The 25,876-nt window shown below is 36.6% G+C and overlaps 1 pseudogene; it reads right to left on the bottom strand.

Moving 5' to 3' along the window:
• Positions 1-2,159: 2,159 nt before the first annotated feature.
• LOC101705355 (mediator of RNA polymerase II transcription subunit 15 pseudogene) overlaps positions 2,160-25,876 on the bottom strand; it is a 35,358-nt pseudogene continuing 11,641 nt past the window's right edge.

Raw genomic sequence — 25,876 nt, 5'->3', positions numbered from 1 at the left:
AAAACCCTAACATTCTTCACCTCCTTTCTAGATAATCATGAATGGCTAAAAATAAGGCTGGGAAAGTCCTAGCGGCTACACTTTTGGCAACAACAGGCTAGCCAGGGTTACCACAAATGGATGTGCATTGTGTACATTCCACAAATGTACCAAGCCAAATGGGAACAGGAACAAGTTCAATAAAAACAAAACCCTTGCTTCACTTGCTAAGCTAGTGAAAGTGGGCTGTTTTGTAATGTATCTACCTAGGAAAAAGTCTTTATGTCATTTGCACAAAAGTGTGCTATAGGCTAACTGGAAAACAAAAACTTGTTCACGTGCTGATAGTCACTGTCAAAAAAAAAAAAGCATTAGTGGTGGAAAAGCTGGCTTGGAAAGCAATATTTCTGTAACCTAACCCTCTTCTAAACAGCAGCTTCAGGATCTTTCCAGCTTAGTCTCTCTACTTCTCTGCCCTAACCAATATGATCATCTATCTCCTGGCTAGGGTCTCCACCAAAACATATGGAATCATTAAGTGAATTATAAAAAAAGAACCCTCACTCAGCCATCTCAGTTTTGAGTATATATTCAAAAGAAGTGAAATGAATATGTTGAAGAGACAATTGCTCTCATGTGTTCAATGTAGCACTATTCACAATAGCTAAGATTGGGAATCAACCTAAATGTCCATCAATGGATGAAAGAATGATGAAAATGTGATATGATTACAAATGGAATATTATTCAATTATAAAAAAGGCCACTCTTTCATTTGTTTAAACATGGATAAAACTGGAGGATATTATGCTAAGTGAAGCAAGCCAGACGAAGAATGACAATTACCCAATGATCTGACTTATATGTGGAATTTTAAAACCTTGGATTCATAAAAATAGAGAATACAGTGATGGTTATCAGAGGTTGGAGGGGGCATTAAGGAAGAGAATTACTTGTCAAAAGGTACAAAGTTTCATTTGGAATGAATAAGTTTTGATAGTATCATATTCATTTATTTATCTTATATGACCTTATAAGATTTATTATCATATATGCACATTTAAAAAACAGACTAACAGGCCAAAAAATATATGAAACGTGTAAGACAACTTTACTAAATCAAAGTACACTTACAGAAGCATTGTCTGTGCTGTGTTACACTAACTTTTCTGTCTCTCTTTTTTCTTATTATCTTTTATTGCATATTTGATTTTTTTTCATATAAGAGAATCCATGCAATACAGTATTTAAGTTTGTGTGTCTGATGTACTCCACTTAATATTATGGTCTCAAGGTGCACTCATTTTCAAGTCTATCCTTTATGACAGAGTAGTACTCCACTGTGTATAAATGCCATATTTTCTTTTTTTTTCCTGACAAATACAGGAATAATAAATTTATTATATGAACCACATATGACAGGATAGTGCACATATAAAAAGGGAACTTCCTGTCACCAGAGGACTGCTGGCTGCTGCTTAGTGTGGCAGGCAACACACAGAGGTGCTGTGTAGCCACATCCCGCTGTGAGTCCACTCTCTAGGGGTGGTGCAGAGAACAGGGTATTCTGAGGATGCTGGGTCCCAAGGGAACAGTACCCAGATGGTCAGTCTTCATCCCTCACAATGGGAACCTGGCACCCTTGTCCAAAAGTGATACAGGTGAGCCAGGGACAGGCTCCTATGACTCCCGGCCCCTGCTTCCTCATAGCACACAGCCTGATGCCCACCTGTGGCAGGGGACTCCTTGCTGCCTGAAGGCTGGCCTTCCCTCTGAAATGGAGCCTGGGACCCAAGTCCCAGGGCTATGTTTCACATGCCACAAACAGCATGGACTGAACCCAGCACTATGCTCAGAGAGTTGTGTTGTCAGGATTTCCTATGTCCTCTTCCAAGTCCTCCTATGGAAATGAGTAAAATGTATGCTAAATCACAAGACACTTGAAGGAGACCCTGAGCTCTCCCTCATGCTTCTGAGAGTGGACAAGGAGCCTGGAGAGGCCAGAGGGAACACAGTCCACAATCTGACTTCCTGGAGGGTGTTGTATGGAGAATCTTCTCTAGGAAAACCCCTACCTGCACATTCCCCATTCAGTCATCTCCACAGCCCAGTACTGTACAAGTATGTGAAGACCCCAAGGCAGAAGAGAAAAGCAGGAAAGCTAACCTAACCCCAGGCCCTCTAAGGAAGCCAACACCTAGAAAGATCCAATATGAGGTGTGTATCCACAGAACGGACAAGGGTATTGGTTGTCCCTGCCATTCCTGCCAAGAGGCAGGCCTGGTGGATGCTCTGTGCCCAGGTGTTGAGCAGGGTTGTGACCGAGTACTTGTCAGGGAGCTGCAGCATCCTGCAGGTAATGCACTGGTGCACTGACTGCAGAAAGGGGTTGGTATCGTACTGCCACTGCCAGTTAATCCACAGCAGGCTCTGGGCAGGGTAGTCAGCAGGCATGCTGAGCTCCAGGGGTGGCACACTTGGGAGATTCTTGTCATCCAGCTTGCATATGAGGTGGAAGGTGCCATTGTTACTGCAGTGAGAAGGATCCAAGTTCACCAGGAATTTGGGGGCTAATCTGCCCACCTCCCCTTGGAGCACATTGAGGATACTCTGCTGCTCATCCTCCTCAAACCTGCACTTCTGGGTCCACACCACTGTGGCCTCGATGGGAGGGCTGTGGATGGCTTTCATGGCCAGCACAAATGTGCGGTATCGGGAATCATTGAAAACAGGTGAGTGGATGTTGGCCAGGACGGAATCCAGGAGCAGCTGACAGAGGTCCTGATGCTTGGTCGGTAGCACTGGGGGCAGTGCAGGTGTGGGCACTGCCATGTCATTCTTGATCTTCTCCAGGGCATTCTCACACTTCTGCAGGGTCTTCAGGGAACATTGCTTTGAGGGGCCAGTCAGAGTGTCCAGAAGACTCTTCATCTTACTCAGGTCCTTTATTCTGTCTTCATTCATGTTGATCATATGGTGCAGGGGCTCGATGTACTTGGATAGTTGCTTCGGCTTGTCTAGGTACTGCTGCTCCTCCACCTGGCTGGAGCTTGCCAGGCTCATGACAGAGCTGGGGTTCACAGGGATATTTAATGGTCCAGGGGAAGGGACGCTGAAATTCTGTGCGGTGCATGCTGTCACTGGGCTCTGGGAAGGCTGAGGTGAGGGGCTGGGCAGGAAGCTGCTGGGGAATGGGGCAGGACCAAGGCTAACATTTGAGTTGGGCTGTGGGCAGTGGGCTTTGACTGTGGAGTCTGCACCTGCTGGCCAGGAGATGATGAAGACAGCATAGTGAGGCTACTCTGGCTGACCTGGACTCCAGAAGCCAGCATCTGGGCAGCCTCTGCTGTCTGCACTGCTGGCTGCTGCTGCACCTGAGGCTGTACCTGCAGCTGCTGGACCACCATTGGAGCTCGGACAAATTTCAGCTTCGGTTGGGCATACAACATCTGTTCAGGAAGGGCTTGAGCCTGTGACACCAAAGGCTGGCTCTGTGACTGTGGTGGGAGTTGTTGATTGATGGCTCTGAGCCAGTGAAGGCTGCTGAGTCTGTGGTGGAGGCTGGTGGTGTTGTAGGTGATGCATCTGTGGCAGCTGCTGGGGCAGGGCCTGGGAAGGGGGAGGCTGCAGCTGCTGCATGGGTGGCTGTTATACTGGTGGCTGGTCCTGCAAAGCCTGCTGTTGCTGCTGTTGCTGCTGCTGTATCTGTTGCTGGTTTTGATTATGCAGGTTAATGTGATGCTGCTGTTGCTGTTGCACCACTGCTTGGAACTGCTGCTGCATGGCACTCTGCTGTGCCTGGAATTGTGGTTGCTGCTGCTGTGGCTGCTGCTGTAGCACCGCCTGCTGCTGCTGGAACTGCTGCTGCTGCAGTGCCACCTGCTGGAGCTGCAGCTGAGTCTGTGGAGTTGCTGTAGACACTACAGTCATGCCATGAGGAGTCATTCCTGAAGTCCCAGGGGGTGACTGCTCAGAGAGGGGCATTGGCTACCCATAACACCAAGGCCACCCATCCTGCCCAGGAATTGTCCTGGACCCCGAGGAGGCATGCCAATTCTGGCTGCTCCCGCAGCAGGTCCAACGGTCAGGCTCTGCAGTGCATTGATGGGATCACTGACAGAAGCTTGAGATTTCTTGTTATGAATGCCTCGAAAATGGATAATGAGCCTGGCCACAGGGAAAGGTATTCGTCCCAGGTCTTGGCCTTCAGGAACACATGGCTCTCCATATCCTTGCTAGATTTACTGTGGGTCACTCCACCTTTCCTCATGGCATCCTCAATTTGATTGACCAGCTTCTGTCTGAAGCAGTGCTCTGCCAGTCAGTCTTCCACCCTGAAACATGTATGCTAGTAGTCTAGCTCCAGCTGCTCCCATCCCACTCAGCCACTGCCGCCTCTACTACAACCAGGCCAAACCTGGAAGCCGACCTTGGCTCCTTGGCCGAGCTGATGCCATATTTTCTTTATCCATTCATCTGTTGATGGACATATAGGCTGTTTCCAAGATTTAGCTATTATGAATTGTGTGATCTATGGTACTGCAGAGTGACTACAGTCAATAATGCATTGCACCTTGAGACCATAATGGTAAGTGAAATGAATCAGACACACAAACTTAAATATTGCATGGTTTCTGTTATATGAGAAACCCAAAATATAAGGAGCAAAATAAAAGTTAGATAATAGGAAATAGGGAGATAGATTTTTTGCAAAAAAGAAGGGGACCAAGAGAGGGGGAGGATGAGGAAGGGGGAGGGTGTGAAGAAAGAATTAAGATGTATGTCCATGTAATAACTCCCTATGAGGAATGTAATTATTATGTACTGCAAATATGTACTAATAAAAAATAAAAAATGAAAAAAACAAAATAAGACAATAAATTTCAAATGTCTTTTCAGAAAAAAAATGATAAATAGGCAAGATGATGAATACGTTAATTAGCTTGATTTATCATTTCATATAGCGTTCTTTAGTGTTTAATGAACTATTGAAGAAAGGAGAAGAAAGTTCTAAACTTTTCCATTCCTAATCTATGCTAAGGTTCTTCATTCCTTGGGATTTTAAAAAGTTGTAAAATACACATAATATAAAGTATATTATCTTATCATATATACACATTACATTGTACCCTGCACATGTATATAATTATTATTTGTAAAACTTCAAACTAATATTAATTAGGAAAATGAAGAAAATGGCAGTACTGCTGAGAGGACAAACTAGGATTCCCCTTTCTCAAGGTTGATGATGCTCTGAGTCTGAGCAAACAGCTGAAAAAGCAAGGTATAGAATGGATTTCAGTTCCACTTTACCTGCCTCCAAGGTGCCTTTGTGAAGAGACATTTAATCTTCTATAGTAGAGCCAGACCTACTTTCCCCAACCCACACTCATCTCTTCCCCTTTTGACCTCCAAGAACACCTAATATACTTAAGATTCAGGTAACTATTTTGCCATCTCCCCTACATTATTCTCCACTTACACAGTAAAGCTACTGAGCGCAAGATTGATCAAATATTTATTTTTACACTCTTCACAGCACCTGATGATCACAGTGATGTAGATGTCTAGGAGCCAATCAACAAACAGTTACTGAGAGATATTGAATCATGGTGGGGGAAGGGGAAAATGGAGGGTAAAGGAAGGGGGGGGCAAAAATGAGAATTGTTTGTGCCCAGAAATGGTGCTACATTCACATTCAGAAACTACATTCACATTCTGCTCATACTTTATTCCTACCAGCACTCTGCCACACCCATTAGACAACACCCTGTTGTCTAGCTGCCTTACATAATCTAAACCTATCCACTTCACTGGGAGCAAATACTCCCCATTTAATGCAAATACTCCCTAGGAATCACAGAAACTGTAATTGGGCCCAACTCTTACAAAGTGGATTTCACTGTCTTTGTTGTTTTCTTTGGAGCCCAGGGATGAGTGATTGGCATTTTGCTAATATTCAAAGGATCCTCAGCCTTCCAGGACACAGCAACTCAGCTACTTTTGCTTGTGCTCACTGTAGCAGGAAACACAAGCTGCTATCTATAACAGAAGAATGCCACAGGGAAATGAATTCTCCTGAGAATGCCAAAGTTCACATCTTGAAACAACACTTTCAGGCACTGAGGAAATCTGTATTAATCAGTTGAAACAGAAGGCTAATTTATCTCAGAGTTAGGCTTTAGTCAATGCCTGGAAGGATTTCTCCAGCAATGAATTCTAATAGACACTGAGTTGGGTACTCAAGTGCTGGAGGGTGATGGGGTATGTAGTCCTGTCTGGTGAGGAAAGACCATATAGTGCTCTTGGGTGTTTAAAGAACTCCTGAAAGTGAGAAGAGTGTTCCAAGCTTTTCCACTATGTTGAGAATCTTCCTTGGGATTTTTTAAAATTGTGGTAAAATTCACATAACAAAATATACTATTTTATCCACTTAAAGTGTATAGTTAAAAAGTATTAAGTACATTAAAATTGTTGCACAAGCAATCTCTAGAATTCTTTTCTCATAAAGCAAACTCTATACCCATTAAACACCACTCCATTCTTTCATCCTCCTTGGCCCCTTGGAAACACCATTTTATAATCCCTCTGTATGAATTTGACATTCTGGGTACCTCATATAAAAGGAATTATATACTTCCTCAGAATTTTTATGCATTGTAGAGACCATTATAGAGACCACTGCTTTCTGATTGTCATGTCCAAATTTGAGTCATAAAAAAACTTCCCTTACCTAGCATGCAGGAGGCCCTGGGCTCAATCTTCAACACTGCATAAAAGCTTACTTCTTATCCCTAATAGATTCTGCCTTCTAGAAACCTGTTTTTTAAGCAACATTAGTGATTTCTGAGGCTTTATCTCGGATCCTCTCTTCTCATTCCACAGTCATTATGAGCAATTTCACCCATTCCATATTATTCATATGCTAAAGAATCTCAAGTTAATATTCTCCAGCCTAGGTCTTTCTTCTATGCTATACACCAATATATTCACTTGCCTACTTTGCATCTATACTGTCTAGATACTTCAGCATCAACATGTGCAAAACTGAACTTATTACCTCCCCATCTACTCCTGCCTCAGTGCTCCCTATATTAGTGATTGACACTATCTACATTATTGTTCAAGCAAGAAATGTAGGCTCATTTTTACCTCCAACGAAGACTATAGATCCTATCTTGTAAATATCCTGCTTACCTGTAGCTTTAAAGAATGATTACCTAAAGAAAATACAGTCCACTCTGCAAAGGAAGTAGTCAGAGAAGTCCTCACAGAGAAAGGGCTTTTGCCAACTATTGATGAATGACTAGGAACAAGCCAAACAAACAGGTAGCTGGATCATTTTAGCTAGGCAAAGCAGCCCTTACATAGGAAAAAAAAACCCAGAATGAGGTGGGTGGGACATGAAAAAGGTCAGTAACATGAGGATGGATAGATCATGGAGGGCTTTCTACACTGTGCTGAAGTCACATTTTGGAAAGGAGCAACAGTAAATTGTACATGGCATAGTCAGAATTGTGAGTCCAGATTTCTGGAAGCAATACGCTATGTGAGTAGGTGGAATGAACCTTGATACTAACACTCAATAAATAATATCTAACATTTTTTCATTTTTAACTACATACACCCTAAAGGACTTTTCTATGACCAGTCATGCTTCACTTTTGAACTTATTTCTCATTTCTGTGGCTCCAGTTCATCTTATTTCCTATTTAGAACCTTTCATTTTATCTTTAAATTTGATGATTGGTATTATTCTTCAGGGACTGAACTTGATTTCCTTAATAAGGTTAGCATTGGTACCTATCAAAATCAATCCTCCCCCTAACATATACTCTAACACATAGGAGGATGGGATTAACGTGACTTGGGTGTCAACCAAGTGGTTGGCATCCACAAACCCAAGTTCAAAGGTCATAGTTAGAATTGAAGGAGATACATGCAGTAAAGACTTCAAAATTAGGCTGAGATCAAAGCAAAAACACAATGAAACTGAGGATGGAGCAGTGTTAGATGATTGCTGCAAATAGTTACTGGTGCTTGGGCCTTGATTTTATAGTTTGTTTGTGATTGAAATGTAGGTTTAGAAAGCAGAAAGCAATGTAGTCAAACTCTTCTCATTCTTCTCCATTACCAACCTCTCTTGCCAATAAAAGTGAGGGCTTCTTTGGGTATACTTGGTAGAAGGGTGATACCAACAATAGCTCTCCTGACCCTTCCTTGTCTCCTGTCTTTCTTCTACACAGCCCTTTTAGCCAGACTAACTCATCCAGCACTGTCTCCCCACTTGCTTGTAAAGACAAGCCACAAACTCCTGCTAATGTACATAGAAATAACTGTTGAATTTTGTTCTTATTCTAATTTAACCTCCATCCAGTTCTGAGTTTTTGCTGTTAGCATTGTCTTTCTGCTTAGCATTGGGCCTGGTTTCTTGGCAGTAAACTTTCAACTTACCCTAGTAGATTTTATTTGTACTGGCCCCCAACTCTTGGGACCCTAGGTTAACTATGATAGAAAAACTCCACTTTCACTTTGATAGTATGCACAACCCAAACCAGTCCTGGCTGTATAAGTGACTAGCATATAAGCTGTACCAAGAGCATATTATCTCCCTATTTCATCCCCAACAAAGGAGGTTTTGAATAAAAACCTTTCCTTGTAGACTTCTTTTAGAGCTTGTTGGGTCATTAAGAATATTATATCTTGTTGTGTTGGCACACATCTGTAATCCCAGAACTCAGGAGGCTGAAGTAGAATGATTGCTGTGAGTTCAAAGCCAGCCTGAACTACATAGTGAGATTTTCTCTTAAAACAAAAAGAATCTTAGTATCCTCAGATTTCAGGAAGACTGATAGGAGGAATGTGTTTGTGTGTGTGTAGGAGAGGGTGGTTGGAGCAAAGATATAGTAGTAAAGACAGGACAGAAACTTGACAAACAAAGAATATAAAGGAAAGGTAGAAGATAGAGTGGATGTATACAAACCGATATAGACTAAATGACACAATCACGAATAGCTTAATGAAATGATATTGAAAAGCTCTAAGAAAATGAACTCAATTTTTGGTTGGTTGCATAATTAAGTAGGAAGAGAAGCAAACAGTGTCTCAAGTTCTGATTATCACTTTGTATGCCCAAGATAGTTTATGTTTTGAAGTTGGAACTTTAGAGATTGTTGTGTGGTTCTGCCTAAGTATCGTATTTGGAGGTTAGAGATGGTAGCAGAAATAGAAATTATGCTTGATATGCAGTTCTCTATAAAAATATATTTTATTTAGGATAGTTTATATAGAATACAACATATATTTCAGCATATAGTTTGATATTCTCAAAAAAATATATACTCCTGTAACCATTACCACAAAAGAAACGAATATTACCATCACCCAAAAGTTTCTCTTATGCAAATTCCAGGTCAGTCTTACATCACATACCTGGCCCCAGGCAACCAAGATCTACTTTTTACTTTTGTACATTAAACTTATCTTTTCTGGAACACTTAGTCCACTTTTCATTACTATAACAAAGTACCTGTGACCAAAAATTGGATATACACACGCAAAAGGTTGAGTCTATACCTATATATCTCACAATGTACTAAACTAAAATGAAAATGGATCAAAGACCTACATGTTAACTCAGAAGCACTTAATCTGCTGGAAGATGAAGGAGGTACAACTCTTGAAGACAGATGTAGGCAAGGACTTTCTGAAAAGAAACTCAATGGTACAAGAAATAATATTGAAAATCAACAAATGAGACCATATCAAACTAAAAAGCTTCTACACAGGAAAATAAACAATCAGTAGAGTAAAGAAAACAACCTACAGAATGGGAAAAATTTTGCCAGGTACTCCTCTGGTAGAGAACTAACATCAAAAATATAAAAATAACTAAAAAATCATGCTCCCCAAAATAAAAGACCCAGTCAAAAAAGGGTAACTGAAATGAATAGACACTTTTCAGAAGAAGTTCAAATGGTCGATAAATATGTGAAAAAATTCTCAACATCACTGGCCATCAGAGAAATGGAAATTAAAACTACACTGAGATACTGTTTTACCCCAGAAAGAATGACTATCTTTTTAAAAAAAATCTAATAAATGCTGGAGAGGATGTAGGGAGAAAGGAACTCTTCTACACTGTTGGTAGGAATGTAAACTAGTACAATCACAGAATTGGCTTGACAATTTCTCAAAAAAAATATATAAATTCCATTTGACACAGCTATTTTCTTTCTAGGTATCTTACCAAAAGAGCTAAAGTCATTATATTTCAGAGAGATGTGCATGCCTATGTTTTTAACAACATAATTTATAGTAGCTAGCTCTTGTAAACGGAATACATGTCCATCAACGGATGAATGGATAAGGAAAATGTGGTATTTATAAACAATAGAGTACTACTCTGCCATAAAGAAAGATAAACTTGAGTAATTTTTAGGTAAATGGATGAAACTTGAGAACATAAGGTTAAGTGAAGTAAATCAGACATACAAGCTCAAATATTGCATGGTTCCTCTTATATGAGATAATAATAATTACATATATGCAAAATAGAAGATAAATAAGGAGTAGGGAGAAGTTCCAATAATTTCCTAAATTACCTAGTCTGGTGTTTCAAAAGTATTTTAATGAACAGTATATGCTAATATGTTTCATTTATACTATTAGCTTCTTACTTCATTGAAAAGAAAGTTTTGTACTATTATATGTTTGTTGCTTCTTTTTTTTTTGGTACCGGGGATCGAACTTGGGTCCTTGCGCTTGTGCAGCAGGCGGCAAAACCACTGAGCTAAATCTCTGGCCCCTGTTTGTTACTTCTTTGCATGAGAAAATCTTTTTTGTTTATGCCTTGTACTCTGACTACTTTGAAAATAATGATACAGTGTATTAACTATTATTATTATTTTGTTATGAAATTTTTTATTTTCACACAAAATAATAAAAACAAAAATGTATTTTAAAACATTAAAAAAGAAAATAGGTTTATTTAGTTTACAATTTTGTAGGCTGAAAGTCCAAACAACTCATTGCTGGTTCTGATAAGTGCCTATTTGGCTGCATCACCTTATGGCAGATAGCACCCCAATGGAGGGGGCATTTTCAAGGGGGATAGATCACAAGGTGAGATTGGAAATCAGGCTAGGAAGAGGGACTGGTAATGACTTCTCACTAGGCTACACCTCTTAAATGTGCTGTCACCTCTCCTCTATTACACTGATGACCAAGCCTCCAACAAATGAAATCTTGGGAAAAACCACATCCAAACCATAACATAGCACAATCTAATTTAAATGGTTATCTATCTGTCTGTCTATTTTCTTTGTCATCATCATCATCATCATCATCATCATCATCATCATCATCATCATCACCATCTATATTTGTTGTTGCTTACCATAATACATTAGACTTTCATTCATGTTGTTACATGTATGAATATTTAGTGCCTCTATACTGCTGTGTAGTATTTTATTGTATGAGTTTAGCACAGTTTGTTTTTTCATTTACCTGCTAATGGAGATTGAAGGTATTTCCATTTTCTGGCTATTAGAAATAAAACTGCAATGAGCATTCATGTACAAATCTTTGTAGGGGCATATCTTTTCTCTGTTTTGAGGTTAATATTAAGAGTTGCTATATTTTAAATCTACACTACCCCTCAAAAGTCTCATGTGTTCAGAGATGGGGCTTTGGAAGGGAAGTGGATGATGAGGGTGCTATATTCAGTAGATTCATCCATTGATGAATTCCTAGCTGAATGTGTTGTTAGGAGGTGAGGCCTGGTTGGCAGGTGTGGATCACTGAAGGTGTAACCTGGAAGAGTATTGTTGTCACCTCCTCTCTCTCTCTCTATTTACTGGCTGCCATAAGTTGAGCAGTTTTTTTCCACCATGCCTTTATAAAATGTCATTTCTGCCTTGGAGCCAGCCAACCATTGACTGAATCCTCTGAAACCATGAGTCAAAATAAACCTCTCTTCCTTTAAATTAGAAGTGTTCGGTGTTTTGTCCCAGGGATAGGAAAGTAACTAATATGAGAATAGTATTTCTGGATTATTTAGTAGCTGTATATTTAACTTTCTAAGAAACTGCCACATTGCTGTATAAAATGGTTCTATCATTCACAATCCTACTAGGAATATGTGAGAGTTCCAGTAGTTCTATTCACACTTATACTTCATATTACCACTCTTTTTAAATTTAACCATTCTAGTGTGAGTGAAGTGACATCTTATTGTGGATTTAATTAGTATGTCCAATATGACAGATGGGATTTAGTATCTTTTCATATGCTTAATGGTAAACTGCACATTTTGATGTGATGTCTGTTAAATTCTTTTGCTTATTTTAAAATTGTGCTGTTTGGCTTATTTGAGTTTTGGGTGTTCTTTATATATTCTGAATAGCAGGCCTTTGTCACACATATATATTGTGAAATTTTCCTGCAGAATGTGATTTACCTTTTCATTTCCTTAATGGCCTCTTTTGAAGAACAAAACCTTTTGTTATAGTCTAATATACAAATATGTTCTCTTATAAATTATGTTTTTAAATTTCATTTATTTGCTTTGCTGTGCTACTTTCCATTTTCATTGCTGTGCTACTTTTTTCCATTTTCTCCCTTCTTTATTATTTCTCTTTTCTATTACTTTTAATTTAATTTGCTCATCAATCCTCATTCCCTAAGACAGAAGCTAAATTCACTGATTTGAGGTTTTTCTTTCTTTTCAAAACTATGCATTTAATAATTTTTTTCCTTAGTACTATTTTAATAGCACTTCAAAGATTCTAATTCATTGCATTTTCTTTTTTTTGTTTGTTTTATTTGGCAAGTAAAAATCATGTGTTTATATATGTGTGGCTAAATGGCTAAATCAAACCATTTAACATATGGATTATCTCATATATTTATATTTTTGTCAGGAAAACACTTAAAATCTATTATTAGCAATTCTAAAATATGTGAAATATTGTTATTAGTTATAGTCATCTACAGTGATATACAATAGATTTCTTGAATGCACTGTATTCCTCTTGTCTAACTGAAATTTTCTGTACTTCTTTGATTAATATCTTCCCAACCTCCCCACACTCAATGGCTGATGCTCACCGTTTTACTTTCTATTTATATGAGCTTGACATTTTTATACTCTATGTATGTGTCAGATCACGTGGTATTTACTTTTGTGTTGTCACTTCCATTAAATAAAAAAAATACTTTTCAAATTAACTTTTCATTTTTTTCATTTGTGGATTATTTTAAAATTTGTCAGTTTCCAAGTATTTGGAAATTTTCCAAAAGATCTTTCTGATAATAATTTCTAATTTCATTATGATCAGAAAAGATAGTTTTCATGAACATGAATACTTCCAAATTTACTAGGACTTGTTTAATATTCCAAAGAGGCTTTATTTTGGCTAGTATAAGCATCATATATCTTTATCTATCCTTTCAAAATTTTAATATACTTTTACTTTATATATAAGATGTGTTTCCCATATGCAGTACATAGTTGAGTCTTGATTTTTTTAATACAATATGACAATTTCTGCTTTATAATAAGTGTTTAGACAATTTACATTTATTGTACCTAGTAATATAATTCAGTTGAACTCTATCATTTTGCTATTCATTTTTGTTGTTTCATCTGTTCCTTGTTCTTTTCTCTTCCTTCTAATTTTCTTCCTCATTTTGGATTAATTTTATGCTTTTACGAGTCTATCTTATATCCCTTGTTGGCTCATTAGCTGTAATTCTTTCTTTGATAATTTGGCATTTGTTTTTGAGCATATAACCACATTGTGATCACAGTTCACTTTCAAGTGATATACCACTTCACATATAGTATATCTTTATAGTAATATATTATCCCTTCCATCTTCTTTATGCTTTTATTTACTTATATTTCACTTATATATATATTATAAAACCTCACAATCTATTGTTACTGCCATAAATTGTTATGTTTGTAAAAACACTCAATTACCTTTCAAAACAATTAATAGCAAAAAAATTCATATATGTACCCATCTTATAACCAGTTTTTGTTGCTTGTCATTCCTTTGTATAAATCAGTATGTTCATTTGTTGGCACTAATTTTTGAAAGATATTTTCATGGGATAAAGGATTCTTGATTAACAGCTTTCCTTCATCTTAACAGTATTTAAAAGATGTTGTTCCACACTTTTTTGTCTTGCATTGTTTCCACTAAGAAATCTGCCATCATCTTTATCCTGGTTTTTTAGAGTGCATATGTATTGTATGTATCTCTCACTGCTTTTAAGATTTTCTTCATATCACTGGTATTGTGCAACCTAATTATAATGTATTGAAGTTTTTCTACTTTTTATGCATGTGATAGATTTTTAAAATATATTTTAATATTCATTGAAATTGGAAAAGCTTTGTCATTTTTCTTCAAATGCTTTTTTGCCCAATCTCCTTCCTTTCTCTTCACTGGGCACTTTATTTACTCATAAATTAGAATGCATGAGGTTTTCTAACATCCCACTGATATTCTTTTTTTTTTCCTGTACCAGGGATCAAACTCAAGACCTTGTGTTTGGCAGGCAGATGTGGTGCCTCTGAGCTACATGCCTGGTCCCTACCAATATTCTTTTTAAAGTTATTTTTATGCTTTATTTTGAATCATTCCCATTGCTCTCTTCAAGTTCACTGTTAATTTAATTTCTAATCTTCCATTTATCCATTCATCTGCCATTTATCCCATCCAGTGTATTTTTCATTTTAAACACTAGTTTTCATCTCTAAAAATATTATTTGACATTTCTTAATGTCCTTCATCTGCTAATTTTAATAGCTGTGTCAGTTCTGAGTTAATTTCAACTAATTGATTACTTCATTTTTTAATGAATCATGTTTTCTTGTCTCCTTTCAGATCTGGTAATCTTATTCTGATGTCAGATTTTCCAAATTTTGCAAAATGTTTTTGATATTTTTGTATTCTTGTAAATACTTTTTGTGTTGTTTTGGAGATACAGTTATTATGTGAAAATAATTTGGTCCTTCAGGTCATTCTTTTATGATTTGTTAGTTGGCTCTAAAATTGCTTGGTCTAGGGCTAGTTATTCTTTATTAATGAAGCAGTATTCATCTGAGTATTCTCCCTAATGCTCCATGAATTATGAGTATTTTGCACTGTGGCTTGTAGGAAAAGACATAGTTCCTGACTCGGTATGTATTTCTAGACACTCTTTCCTCTAATTATGTTGGATAATTCCTCCTTTAGGACTTGGGTACCTTTTCCACAGGCACATGATGCTCTTTATTCTAAATTCTTATTAGATGCCTTGGGTTTGATAAATCTAACTCTCTCCTCTATGGTATTGTTTCCTGAGTACTTTCCCTCACCCCAGTCTCCTGAGCTTTCATCTCCATATTCTCAATTGATACAATCCACTAGGTCTGTTTGATTTCCTCTTTGCATGTCATGTCCCAGAAAGTCTATCAAGGCATCAAACTCTGTCAATTGTAAGGCTTACCTCACTTGTTTTGTATTTATTGGGATCACTGTGGTTCAGTTCACAGTATTTGGTGTTTTAAAAATTTTATATCCAGTGATATATGTGCACCCGTGTTCACAGCAGCACAGTTTGTAATAGCCAAAGCTTGGAAAAACCCAAATCCCCATCAACTGGAGACTGGATAAAGAAAATGTGTTTTTTAAAAAAATAAAATGGAGTATTACTCAGCCATAAAAATGAGAAATTAGAGATATTTATAGCTAAATGGATGCAAATTGAGGTGATACTCTTAAGTGAAATAAATAGGACACACGTGTAAATACTGAATATTTTCTCTAGTGTGAGAAACTGAAAGTATAAATAAGGACTAAAAGGTATAATAGATAATGTGAAATAGGAAGAAAAGGGGCAAAGGGGAAGGGGAAGTTGGAAGGGTAGGGGAAAGGAAAGAAAGGAATGGAATTAACATGAGAAAATGAAAAAATGGAAACAAAGTCTTTGTAACTAGGGAAGGGTGGAGGGGTTGAAGGGAGGGCAGGGGAATGGGAAAAAAATAAGAACCAAGAGAGATTATGTAAAGGCACAACTTTCCAATGATCAATGTTATTATATTGTATACCTAAAATGTACTGATAAAATTAAATTTTTTAAAAATAAAAATTTTGTATCTTATGTGCTGATTTTTTTGTTTTTCAGTTGTTTTAAGAAGAAGGTTAAATTATTCTCTGTTATTCTTCCTTGGGTTCTGTTGGGAGCAATGTTACATAATTCTAGGGAAAAATCATTTGAGTAGGCCTAGTTCTCCTGCCTACAGCCCAGCTAGGACATTCCAGACATAACTGCATTTTGGCCTCTGGTCACAACTGAGACCTCAGTGATCCGGGATGCTGTAATCTCCAGGACAAAACCACACCTGCGGGAGATGCCAGGGAGGAACCAAATCTTCATCTGCATAATTCCTCATTGTTCTTAGATTTCCACTGCCCCCCAGCCTTTTGTTACACCTTGTTTATCCCAATGTGAAGTACTGAACTCTATATTTCACTTGTTACATTTGTTTCCCCATGTACTGAATAAAAAGTGCTGCAAGCTAGGGGGCCTTTGTCTTTGCTGCCCAGAGCAGCACTGATCAGACCCAAAGCTCAGCTTCTTCTCAGTCTCATTTGTCTACCTTTCCTGTAATTCACCTTGTGCTGCCGTGGCTCACAGGAGACTAGGATTTACTGCAGAGGTTCTGGTAATGTCCCCTTCCCCTGTTCCTTACAGGTTCAAATCAAACAACTATCAGAAGTCTTATTTAAATTACATAGTGACATATGGCTAATAGCTACATCATAGTGCAGGTCAAGATGGTAGCTCTTGGTTGCTCCAAGCTTCCTCTTATGGCAGCAAAATAATTTTAGAACTACCCTCCTCTTATCCTTTAAACCAGGGATTGAGAGGTGGGGAAAAGTGCTTATCTCCTAGTAACCCCAGTAAAATTCAGACATAATGGCTCTGATGTGGTCTTGTGGCTGAACCTGAACCAGAATTTTGATTAAGGAAATGAGTTGACTGTTCTGTGGCTACACCTGGAGACTATTACTGGGAAGTCATGAAGCTATATGGACATAGTGTGTGGTAGTGGTGGACACTCAGAAAGTATTCAGATGCCATTACAAGGGGGAGAAATAGATATCGTGAAGGCACACTGTAAATGAACATCACAGTAATTTTCAGAATCCATTTGATATGTGCTGTTTAGTCAGATCATGGGAGATGGATAACTAGATATGAAGATGTGAATGTAATGTGCAATGTATTTTATTTCAAAACCTGAGATCTCTTGCCAATACTAAAATAAAATTTGCTAAAGTGGAGTTTCTCAGGATTTTCCATTTTCCTGAAAAATAGAACCTCAATTCCCTGATTTGTGTCTTTGGGGGAACCATGTTATACCAGCACTACCACATGCTGTTATTCATCCTCCCTGATCCTTAATCCCCTGAACCAGATTCATTTTAGATATCCAGTAAATAAGTGTGAAATTAAGGGATGAGTGACCTTCAAATTTTTCCCCTGGAGGCTTAAGAATAGTGTGATGTTTTGTGATATTTTAAGCATTCCAGCTATTTTCAAATTCTAGAATTTCAAATTCTTCCTAGAAAGAAAAAAATAGTGTGGAAAACATCCTGAGACTGAACAAACAAACTGAACTCATTTCTTCTCCCTAGTTCAACCAGTCCTATATTATTCTTAACACCATCTCTGACCCCACTTTGAGGAATAAAAGTTCCATGGTCACTCTTCTGGATACCATGTTTTGTTAATGAGACCTTTGGAAGTACCTGCAAGATGTCCTCCTATGCAGAGTAAAATTATGGCTGCCAGAAATAAGAAAATTGCAGAGATGTTGGTCAAAGTATAAAAAGTTTCAGTTATGCAAGATGAAAAGGTTTTTGAGACCTAATGTACAGCAATGTGAATATAACTAATAATAACTTACTGCATACTTGAAATTTAAGAGAGTAGCTCTTAAGTGTTCTCATTACAAAAAAGAAAAGAAGGTGATAAATACGTAAGGTGATAGTTCAAGTTTATCCTTCTTTATGACAGAGTAGTACTCCATTGTGCATAAATACCACATTTTCTTTATCCATTCATGTATTTATCGACACATAGGCTATTTCCAACATTTAGCTATTGTGAATTGTGATGTTATAAACATGGACAGACATGTATCTCTGCAATATGATGTCTTTTAACACTTTTGGAGGACATACCTAGAAGTGGAATAGCTGGGTTGTGTGGAATCTCTAGTTTTAGTGTTTTGGGATTCTCCATACAGATGTTCATAGTGGTTCTACTAGACTATATCCCCACCAAAAATGTACTAGTTTTTTTTTTATCCTCAGCCTTGCCAGTATTTGTTATTTGATTTCTTTTTTCTAGGCTGGAAAGACTTTATAGATTATTGTACTTCAATATTTTACACAAAACTAAACTCAGACAAAAAATCAACCAGTCTTTACTATTATAGCTATGGTAATGGAAAGTTATTATCCTTTTCATTAGTCATTAGTTTCCTGCTGCTGTTGTAACAGATCACTACAAATTTAGTAACTTAACACAAAATTATAATCTTACCATTCTGGAAGTTAGAATTTTGATATGATTTTCACTGGGTCAAAATCAAAGCCCTGGCAGGGCTCTGTTCTCTTCACAGGCTTTAGAGTAGAACAGTTTCCTTGATTCTTCTAGTTTCTAGGGGCTGCTTAACTTTCTTGGCATATCTCTCCTTTTTCCATCTTCAAAGCCATCAACATAGCATCTGTTCTGGTTTGAATGCTAGCCCTCTCCCAAACTCATGTTCAAATGTAGTTATCACTGAAACTGTGTTAAGAAGTGGGGCCTGCCTGCTATAATGGCACATCCCTTTAATCCCAACATTTTGAAGGGCTGATGCAAGAGGATGGCAAGTTCAAACTCAGCCTGAGCAACCTAGTAATTTAGTTAGACCCAGTCTCAAAATAAAAAATGAAAAGGGCTGGGAATGTAGGTCAGTCTGAAGAGCCTGTGTTAAACCCTAGTACTGCAAGAAAAAAAAATGGGACCATTAAGAGATGATTAGGCTCTATCCTCTTGAATGGATTAATGACCTTATCATTGTAATGGGTTTCTTATTTGGAAATGGGTTTTACAGAAAAGAATGAATCCAGCCCCTTGTCCTTTTCTTTGCAGTTCTGCAATGGAATGATGGAGCAAGAAGGCCCTCATCAGAGGCTCACGCTTTAATTTGGGACTTCCTAGCCCCCAGAACTGTGAAGAAATAAATTTCTGTTCTTTATAAATTACCCAGTCTGTTGTACTTCATTCTATCAGTACAAAACCAACTAAGGCAGGACTTTGCATCTTTCTGTGACTCTTACCTTTGATTCTACTGCCTCCTTCAATCTTTTAAGGGTCTTTGTGATTTGGATAACCCATCTTTTTTGGCTATTTCAGGTAATATATTCAGAGCTTCTAGATATTGAGATATGGATACCTTTGTGGCTATTAGTCTGTTTATCATACCCCTCAGAACTGCCCACAATCCAATGGCTACAAAGTTCTTATATTGAGCTAAGTATTATCTACATGAAGTTCTGAACATTGGTCCAGGAACTTTGTCTTCTGACATCACAAATAGTAAGTTTATTATCAGCCATATAACTCTTCTTCAGACATTTGAAGATACATGGACCCCGGATTTCTTGGCTTTTCTTCTGTTTAAAAAAACATTTCTTTAGCAATTTTGAGGGCCATAGTTCCAAACTCATTTGATCCTGATTGGCCTGTGGATATTTTGGTTTATCAGTATTTCTTTGAAAGTATGATATAGTCTAATTAAACAAGAATAGATAGATCCAGGGTCCATCTGGTTTAAATAACTAAATAATGATTAATGAAACCCAACATTGTAGTCTATAAAAATTCCTATCTGTCCTGCTGAATGACATGCTTACCTGAAATATACTTGGAAGGTTGAATTTTCATTTCCTGAGCTGGGGATTGAAACCAGGGACCTGTGCAGGCTAGCCAAGATAGCTACCATTGAGCTATATCTCTAATTCTAATGTTAATTTTTGAAAAAATTTATTAGTACATGTTTGAAGTACATAATATTTAAGTTTTCTGTGTGGAGTTGGTACATGTACAAAACACATCTTAATTCATTTTCTCATCACATTTCCTTTCCCCTGCCTCTTGATCCCCTTCTTAATTGAAAAAGATCTATCTACAAACTTCCTATTATCTTCTTTTATTTTGCTCTTTATTTATACTTTAGTTTTGACATATAAGGGAAGACAAGAAATATCAAACCGTGTGTGTCTTATTTATTTCACTTAGTACTATGGTCTCAAGGTGCATCCATTGTCCTACAAATGACTCAAGTTAATCTTGCTTTATGACAGAGTAGTACTCCATTGTGTGTAAATACTACATTTTCTTTATCCATTCATCTGTTGATGAACATATAGACTGCTTTCAAAATTTACTTATGAATTGTGCTGCTATAAACATGAGCATATGCAACCGTAATATGATGTCTTTAACTCTTTTGGGAAGATACCAAGAAGGGGAATTGCTGTGTGAAATGGAATTTATAGTTTTAGGTTTTTGAGGAATCTGCATTCTGATTACCATAGTGGTTGTATGAGGTCAAATTCCCACCAACTATGTAGAAGAGGTATTTCTTTTCTCTCCACAGCCACATGAGCATTTATTATTATTTAATTTCTTTATGATGACCATTATTTCTGTGGGTAAGATGGAAATTTGGTGTTGTTTTAATTTGCATTTCTCTAATGACCACTGATGTTGAATGTTTCTTCATGTATTCATTGGCCATTTGACTTCTTCTGTCAAATGTCTATTCATTTCACTTGCCCACTGTTTTGATGGGTCTTTTATTTTGGGGAGCATAAGTTTTTGTGTTCTTAATATATTCTAAACATTAGTATTGTGTCTGATAAATAGTGGCCAAAATTTTCCCATTCTGAACATTGTCTTTTAGCTCTATTGATTGTTTCTTTTGCTGTGCAGAAGATATTTAAATTGGTTGAACTTGATATGATTCCATTTCTTGATTCTTGATACTATTTCCTGTGCAACTAGGGTTCTGTTTAGAAAGTCCTTGCCTACATCTAAAACATCAAGAGTTTTACCCATGTTATCTTCCAGCAGGTTATTTCTGTTTTTACAGTTGGTTTTTCATCCATTTTGATTCATGTTTAGTACATGGTGAGAGATATGGGTCCAGATTCAGTATTCTGCATGTGGACAGCCAATTTTCTCAACACCGTTTATTACAGGCTATCTTTCCTCTAGTGTATTTTTTCTGGCCCCACTGTCAAAGATCAAATAGTTGTATGTGCTTTATGTTGTTTCTGAATCCTATAATCTGTTCCACTGATACTCATGTCTGTTTTTCTGCCAGTACCATGGTTTTCTGTTTTTATTTTTTATCACTGTAGCTTTGTAATATAACTTCAAGTTCGGGATTGTGATGCCTCCCACTTTGCTTCTGTTACCCAAGATTGATTTTGTTATTCTAAGTCTCTTACGGTTTCACATGAAGTTTAGGATAATTTTCTACAGTTGTATGAGGACTGCTGTTGGTATTTTGATTGGGAATCCATTAAATATGAATATCAATTCTGGAAGTATGGCTATTTTGACTATGTTGATTCTGCCTATCCAGGAAAATGGAATATATTTCCATTTTATAATGTCCATTTCATTTTCCTTTTAAGAGTACTGTAGTTTTTGTTGCAGAGATTTTTCATTTCCTTATGTTAATTCCTAAATATTTAATTTTTTGTTGCTAATGTGAATAGTACTCTTTCATGTTTTTCATAGTAACTCATTATTTTTTAAAAAATTATTTTAATGTAATACAAGTAGATATTAATAAATAAAATATAAAACAGCTTCTATGAAAAATAATTTTTCATAACAAAAATGCTTAGAGAATAGCAATGCTAAGCACACTGTATATCATGATCTAAAAAGAATATATTTTCAGTGAACAGGAATGATACAAATTTTTGTGTGTTGCTTTTGTCTGTTGCTACATTGGTGAAATTGATTACTAAATTTAAGAGTCTTTTGGGAGGTTTTTGGGGGGTCTTATATGTAGGGGATAATGTCTTCTGTAAATAATGATAATCTGAATTCTACCTTTCTTATAAATATCCCTTTTATCATTTTTCCTAATTTCTCTTGCTAATATTTCCAAGACTGAGTTTAACATGTGTGGAGATAGCAGACATCCTTTTCTTGTTCCTGTTCTAGAGGGTCAAATTCCCAGTATTCTCCATTTAATATGATATTGATGGTAAGTTTGTCATAAATGGTTTTTTCATCAGTTTGAGACAAGATCTTCTGTACCTGTTTTCCTTAGGGTTCTTATTATAAAAGGAGTTGGATTTTGTCAATAGCTTTCTCTGTGTATATGGAGATGATGATGTGAATTTTGTCCTTGATTTTCTTTTAGTTATATATTACATTTTTTCATTTGCATGTGCTGAACCACATTTGCATCCCTGGAGTGAATGAAGCCTACTTGGTCATGATGTATGATCTTTTTGATGATTTGTTGGATTCTGTTTGATAATATCTTGTTTAAAATTTTTGCATCTGTATTCATTAAAGAGACTGGTCTACAGTTCTCATATTGGTTAAGTCCTTGTCTGCTTTTGGAATAATAGTAATGTTAGCTTCTAGGAATGACACTGGGAGTACTCCTCTCCTTTCAATTTTATTAAAAAGCTTGAGAAATACTGATCTTAGAACTTCCCTGAAGTTTTTACAGAATTAAACAGTGAATCCTTCCAGACCTGGGTTTTCTTATTTGATAGATTTATTATGACTGCTTCAATTTAATTGTGTGCTATCAGATTATTGTGGGGTTTTATATCTCCTTATTTCATATGTATATAGGAATCCATCCATTTCCTCTGTATTCTCTAATATGCTGGTATACAGGATTGCAAAGTAATTGTTAATCTTTTTTTATTTTAACAGTATCTCTTGCAATTTCACCTTTTTCACTTTTCATTGGATTGATTTGCATCTTTTCTTTCTTTTTATAGGTTAATTTGGCTAAGGGTTTGTCTATTTTGCTTATTCTTTTGAAGAACCAACTCTTCAATTCATTAATTATTTGGGGATTTTTTGGTTTTAATTTCCTTGATTTCTCCTCTGATCTTTATACTCTCTTTTATTGTACTGTTTTTTGTTTGGATTGTTCTTGTTTTTCTAGCACCTTGAGGTGTCTCATTAGGCTACTTATTTGTGGTTTCTCTGCTTTTCTTAATGTTGACAGTCACAGCCATAAACTTTTTTCGGAAAAGTTTTCAGTGCATCTCATAATTCTTGGTATGTTGTACTGGCAATTTCACTTGATTCTAGGAAATGTCCAATTTCTTCCTTGATTTCTTCTGTGACTTATTGTTTGTTTAAGAGTACAATATTTAGTTTCCATGCCTGTGCATAATTTTTGTATTTTCTTTCATCATTGGTTTCTAGTTTCATTGCATTATGATCTGATAATTTGTATAGTACTATGTCAATTCTTTTACAATTACTTTAGCTTGCTTTGTTTGCTAGTATGTGATCTGTTTTGGAGAACATCCCATGTGCTGTTGAGAAGAATGTATATTCTGTTGTTGGGTCTTTTAAATCCACTGGTTCAATGGTTTTGTTCAACTCTGATATTTCCTGGTTGATTTTTTGGCTAGTTGATCTGTTTATATGTGATAGTTGGGTATTGATGTATCCCAATATAGTTATGTTCATGTATATCTGTTTTGTTATGTCCAATAGTACTTTTTATGTGTGCTCCAATTCAGTGCATACATGGGAATAATTGTTATCTCATCTTGTTGGATTGTTCTCTTAATGAATGTGTAGTGAACTTCTTTGCCTCTATTGAATAGTTTGGGCTTGACATCCAATTTATCTCAATATAGAATAGCTGCACATGTTTACTTAAGGCTCCTATTGCATGGAATATTATTTTCCATCCTTAGATTTTTAGTCTATGAGTTTCCTTTTGGATTAAATGTGTTTATTGTATAAAGCATACCATTAGATATTTTTCTTGATCCATTCTCTCAGTCTATGTCTTTAAATTGGGGAATTGATTGTTTGTTTGTTTGGGTTTTTTTTTGGTACCGGGGGTCGAACTCGGGTTGGCGAAACCACTGAGCTAAATCCTCAGCCCCAAATTGGGGAATTGAGACCATTCACATTTAGTTATTACTGAAAGTTATTGACTTATTTCTGGCATTGTTTATTTTCTTGTCACTGATTCCTCATTTTTTAATTAATTAAGTTTATTGGTACATTTTAGATATATATAATAATCACATTCATCATAAGGAATTTGTACCTGTATATGATTATCTTCATTCATCTTTTTTCCCATTCCCCTCCCCTCCCTTCAACCCCTTATCCCCTCCTTATTTACAAAAGCTTTGTTTACATTTTTTCCTTCTTTTCTTTTTTTTTCTTTTTCCTTCCTTCCTTCCTTTCCCCTCCTCATTTCCCCTTCCTATTTGAACATTTTCTTCCTATTTCACAATATCTATTGTACATTTTGGTCCTTATTTACACTTACAGTTTCTCATCCCAGAGAAACAATGTGATATTTACACCTGTGTTTGGTTTAATTCACTTAGAAGTATAGTCTCAAGGTGTGTCTGTTTACATTGAAATGTCTCAAGTTTATCTTTATGGCTGAGCAGTACTCCATTATATAAAAAAAAATCTTCTTTATCCCTTCATTGTTTGATGGGCTTTTGGGCTGTTTCCAAGATTTAGCTATTATAAACTGCTGCGATAAACACGGATGTGCACATATTGCTGTGGTATGATGCTTTTAATTCTTTTGGGAAGATACCAGGAAGGAGAATAGCTGAGTCAAAGGGAACTTCTAGTTTTAGTTTTTAAGGAAGTTCTATACCAATTATCACAGTGTTTGCACCAGTTTACACTTCCACCAACAGTGGAAAAGGGTTCTTTTTCCCCCACAGTCCCACCAGTTTTTATTATTGGTTGATTTCTTGATAATAGCCATTCTGTCTGGAGGGAGATGGAATCTCAGTGTTGCTTTGATTTGAATCTCTCAAATGACCAGTGATGTTGAACATTTTCCATATATTTGTTTGCTATTTGTCCTTCTTCATCTAAGAAATGTATATTCATTTCAGATGTTCATTTTTGGATTGGATCTTTAAATTTGGGAGGTCTGATTTTCTTTTTAGTTCTTCATATATTCTAGATATTAATCCTTTGTCTGAGAAACAATGGCAAAATTTTTCCTACTCTATAGGTTGTTTCTTTGCTCCATTGGTGATTTCTTTGTTGTGCAAAAACTGTTTAATAAGATGAGATCTCATTTCTTGATTCTTTGTAATAGTTCTTGTGCAATCAAGTTTTTTTTCCATAAAATCTTTGCCTATACCTATGTCTTCAAGAGTTCTACCTATTCTCTCTTCCAGCAGATTCAGTCTTTCTGTTTTAATGTTTAGATCTTTGATTCATTTAAATTTTAGTTTAGTGTATGGTGAAAGACATGGATCTAGTTTTAGTCTTTGGCATGTAGAAAGCCAGTTTTTCCAGCACCATTTATTTAAGAGGTTGTCTTTCTTCTATCAAAGGTCTTTGGCCCCTTTGTCTAAGATAAGGTGGCTGAGTGTATTTGGAGTTGTTCTGCATCTTCTAATATGTCCCAGTGATCCTCAGCTCTGGTTTTTTTTTCCAGTACCATAATGTTTTTATCACAGTACCTTTGCAGCATAAGTCAGGGATTGTGATGCCTCCTGCCTTGCCTTTGTTGCCCAGAATTGCTTTTGCGATTCTAGGTCTCTTCTGGTTCCAAA

The sequence above is a fragment of the Heterocephalus glaber genome, unplaced genomic scaffold, assembly GCF_053883595.1.
Source record: "Heterocephalus glaber isolate CG9 unplaced genomic scaffold, H.glaber_assembly_v1.0 deba00001613, whole genome shotgun sequence".
Lineage (NCBI taxonomy): Eukaryota > Metazoa > Chordata > Mammalia > Rodentia > Bathyergidae > Heterocephalus > Heterocephalus glaber.
This window is presented reverse-complemented; position numbering and strand designations above follow the sequence as displayed.